The sequence below is a fragment of the Solanum lycopersicum genome, chromosome 6, assembly GCF_036512215.1.
Source record: "Solanum lycopersicum chromosome 6, SLM_r2.1".
Lineage (NCBI taxonomy): Eukaryota > Viridiplantae > Streptophyta > Magnoliopsida > Solanales > Solanaceae > Solanum > Solanum lycopersicum.
Window position 1 is genome coordinate 21,981,907 of NC_090805.1, and position 4,869 is coordinate 21,986,775.

General features: G+C 31.8%; 1 long non-coding RNA gene across 1 annotated transcript; it reads right to left on the reverse strand.

Annotated features, from left to right (window-relative positions):
• Window positions 1-1,110: 1,110 nt before the first annotated feature.
• Window positions 1,111-3,623, reverse strand: LOC104647877 (uncharacterized). Its single transcript, XR_011221692.1, has 2 exons — window positions 2,893-3,623; window positions 1,111-1,327 (listed from the first exon to the last, which is right to left on the reverse strand). It is a non-coding gene; the product is annotated as an uncharacterized lncRNA (long non-coding RNA).
• Between the last annotated feature and the right edge of the window lie 1,246 nt (window positions 3,624-4,869).

Below are 4,869 nucleotides of genomic sequence, written 5' to 3' on the forward strand. Positions count from 1 at the left end.
GCATAACGTACCCAAAAGGTGCCTAGTCGTCTCAGTTTACTGTCCAAGAGGCATTGGACTCTTAAAGGGTGGGTTTAGACAAAATAGAATATAAGTCCCTCCTAGATACCAAGTCAAACAAACAAGGCAATCAAAACAGTCATTTTAGCAATACAAGTCTCAATTTGGCCTCTAAAAATCAATTAGCCATGCTTGCAAACAACACATAATGGTGTAGGTTCTCATGGTAAGTGTGTGAGCATACAGAGTTATAATAAACAAAAATAATTATGAGGGGACACGAATATGACATGTATACAGATTTCAGTATTCAATGATTTAAAGTGAGCAGAAATTAATGACATAAAAGATTTTTTTTTAAAATTCCAAGTAGCAAAAAAAAGTGATCAAGCATGCACAAATTTTAGAATAGTGGCAAATTTAGATATTAAGAAAGAAAATGTTATTTAGAATAATAGTCTTTGTTTATTTAAGCCATAAAATTATTTTAAGGACAACAATATATTTAATGCAGAAAATTATTTTAGAAAAGAAGCAGTAGCAAAATATTATGAGTACAGAAAATTATTTTAAACAATGTTTAACATGGAAAAAATTAGTTAATTGAGAACATTTTATAATAGAAAATTTATTTATTAATGCAGAAACTATGCTTAAGAGATAGTAAATTTATTAGATGCAATAAATCAATAGGAATTATTTATCCTTTTTTTAAAAAAGTCAAAAATATGCACAACGAATTTTATTTTAGTTATTGATATGCTGAAAATTTATAAGCCTATTGACATGATCGCTAAGGGTATAACATACTAAAATGCCAAAATAAAGAAACAAATCAATTATGACCATGCTAAAATTAGTTAAACATGATTTCTAAGTGATTTAATAATCAACATATTTAAATAAAACCTATAGGCCTGATTTCTAACTCCAAATGACATATGAATGCATAACACGCCAAATTGGATAAAATTAACTTCAAACAATAATTGGGAATATTAACCAAATGATTAAGCGAATATGATTTGGTTTATTTTTATTTATTTGGTTAGATCTAAAATTTATTTTATTATATAAATATTTATCACACAATTGATGAATTTATAGGCATGCTTTTAAACACAAACAAGTTTGCAATAAAAATGATTAACGCATAATTCCCCCTCCCTAGGTGATCCCCCGAATTGCTTCATAAGTAAGAGTTTCTTTAGAGGTATACAGATATTTTAATAACACATGAAAATATACGCAATATTAAAATAAACAAAACATTGTCCGAAATTTCTTCTAGGCCACTCTTCCTCATCTTGAACTTTAAGTCAAAAACCTGCTAGAATAAGTAAGGTAACACGTATACAATGGAAGAATGATTGTAATGTAAAATATTCATTGTAACCAATTACTCTGATATATACATATATAAACAACATATGTAAGTAATATATCAACATACATTGGGGAAAAGATTGGAGCGCTAACCTGTATTCTCAACAGACAACAATAATAATAAATACAAAATAAGAATTTAAAGAATAATAGAAGGCTGACCGATAGTAAAATGTCTGAAACGAGAACAAGTTGATCCAAATTTTACTCAAACAAAAGCAAAGTAGTAAAGTAGCACTTCAATGTTATCGAAAACTTTTTGTTATAGAATAGTAATAATATGAATAGTAAGAGAATGAGAGAGTTAACAAGTACAGCTCTTGTCTTAAGAGAGAGTGAGTGAACGATGAGGGAAACTTTTTCTGAAAAAATGTGAGTGGGAGCATGTGGGTTCTTCCCAAGATGTTAATGTGTGTTCAAGTATCAATGTATGATGTGAAAATGAAAGGGGGGACAATTTATATAGTAAATAGGGGAGCAAATAAAGAAAATAAAAAATTTTAAGGAATTAATTATAATACCATTTTCTTATTTTGAAGGAAGTCAAAATCAGAAAAAAATTAAATTATTTTTATCAAATATAAGAAAGTAAGAATAAATTAAGAGAGAATAATATATTTTTCCCTTAATAAAGAAAAGATAAAAACCAGAAACTTTTAAGAATATTTCAATACCAAAAATAAACTAGTAAGAAATAAAAATTAGGAATAAGATATATATATTTTCCTAAAAATAAAGAAGAATAAAAATAGATTTTATTTAAATTAATTTCACCAAATATAAGAGCAAGTAAGAGATCAAATCAATTTTAATTAAGGTAAATGAATAAATTAAGAAGTCACTATTTTTACCAAGATACAATTTACGGACAATCAAGATTTACATGAAAGGGAAGAAAAATTAACATATTACACTATCCAACTAATAAAGATTTTCCAAAGATTAGGTTAACTATAATTATACTAAACAATTTGATTTGGGACATTCACCATATACGAATTTATTGAAATCAGTAAGCATCTAAAGAAGGGTCAACTTTGCAACTTTCAAAATCAAGAAAATCAATAGGTTAAATCAATTTGTAAGTAAGCTGTAAAATTCCAACTATTAATGCCATATAAAAAAACAACTTAAAGAAATATAATGCAATAACATACTGGGTCAAAAGAGCATATCAATTAATAACCCATTTTTGCAAGTTCTTCTAAATGAAAGAGAATCATTTATTTAAGGTATGGACTAAACTCTATTGATGATGTATAAATATTAACAAGACTAATCAAGTAATAATAGGCAAATCAAAGACAAGTATGAGATCTTCATATTAATATCAAGAAGAGCAGTGGAACATTTAAACCTTGAGCAGAAAATGACATAAGAACAAATGGATAATAATTAATTTAAAACAAAATTTTATATGAGCAAGCAGAGATTTACCAAGTTGAATCACGCATTAAAAGGTATTAACCAATAGACATGACATGAGAGAGTACTTGAAAGATATACCTGGTCGGATCCTTATCTAATCCTTGAAGATTTTATCAAAATTTGCTGCTACTACTGGCCGGAGAAGAGAGGAAGAGACGGACGGAGAAGAGGAGAAAGGAGAGGGTGGCGCCGGGCTGCCGGTCATGGCCTGCTGGTGTTCGGGCTGCTGGTGGGCCGCTGCTGTCCATGTCGGTCGCTGCTGTCTTTCGCCAGTTGCCTGGCAGCTCTCCACTGCTGCTAGTTGTTGCTGGTCCCAGCTGCTGGCCGGAATGGCTGTTGCTGCTGGCAGCTCGTCACTGCTGCGCGCAGGGCTGCTCGTCGTGGCTGCTGGCTGCTGTTGCCAGTGTTGCCGGCCGGTGGGGGGCTGGTACCCGCAGAAAAATGAGAAGAGAAAGGGAAAGAGAAGAGACGGGAGGGGAGAAGAGGGACGTCGAGGGAGAAGGGGAAGAGGGGGAAGGAAAGGAGGAGAGGGGAGGAGAGGAGGCTGCCTGGCGGCCATCCTTGCCGGCTAAAATAGGGGTCGTCGGAAAGAGTGGAGGGAGAAAGGAGAAAGAAGAAGAGAAAAGAGAGAAGCGGCGGTTTAAGGGAGAAGGGTGAAGACAGAGGGGCGTCGCCACCTCAGGCTGATGGCCTCCCCGGCCGGAAAAAGAAGAGAGGGAGAGGAGGCTGCCGAAAAAGGGAGAGAGAAGGGAGAAAGGAGAAAAGGTGAGGAGAAGAGAGGATGAAGAGGAGAGAGGGAGAGATTTTTTCAAGATTAGGCCTTTTAGTGTATTAGAAAATATGAAGAATAAGAGATTAAATCTTGACCATATAATAAGTTAGATGAACGGCTAGGATTCGATCTAGGATTTAGTTATTTAAACGGACGGATGAGATTAATAGATGAAGTCTTGAAATAAGATTGGAAAAGATATGGAATGGCCAAAATTGCAATAGAAATTGGCTAGAATTTAAATGAAATGGTGGCTATGATTGGAATAAAATTTGAAGTGGAGTGGCTAGAATTGAAAGAAATTAGAATAGAATAGGCTAGAATTTAAATGATTTTGAGGAAAATTTAAGAATTATTATTTAATTAAAATACTACATATCTTAAAATATTTTTTATACAATTGAAAATCACTTAAATTTTAAAACATTTGAAATTCATTAATAATTTTAAAATATTTTAATAATATTAACAATAATTTAATAAAGTAAAACATATTAAAATATATAATTTTCAAGCAAAACCGAAAAAAAATTCAAAACTTTAAGAAAATTTTAAAATACATATTTAATCGAATATAATCCTAAAAATAGTTAAAGGTCGGCCAAACATGGGTGTCAACAGCTTCCCCTTGGTTGATTGAGAATGAAGAATGAATTGTAAGGCAACCAACGTTGACTTAGTAGCCGATTTTGTCCGACCGACGATAGATGTCAGTAGAATCAATTGAAGCGAAGTAGAGTTGAAAGAAAGGGTACGATGGAGACTTTGGTTTTAAGTCGCTTATATATCTCTAGTTATACGAGAATCAAGTCATGTGTAGTTCTAGATTCAAGAGCAAATGAAACTCTTAAAAATTGAAAGAGCGCTAAGGTATTTGAAAGGCACAATATTGGCTTGAATGGATAAGATTATCTCGTAATTTACTTAAGCATATTTGAGATACAATTGAAACTATAGAAATTACTCAAAGTTGACCTCAAATTTTTTTTGAAAGTAGTTGAATGAGGTTCATATGCATAATACTAAGTGTTGTACCAACTAAAGTCAAAGCATTATCAAACATGAATTGATTTTTTTTTCAATTTTTCTATTATGTTTCTACAAATAGATCAAGAAAAAAAATAATTTTTTATTATTGAACTACGTTCTATCTGATTCCTAAGAGGATACGTAGGCAGCCCTTCATTGAGGTTCGGTCTAATCACTCAATAAAATAATGATCATGCTATTTCAAATCTCAAAAGGGTTGAAACAAGACATATGTTACCAAAAAAAGTAAGAAA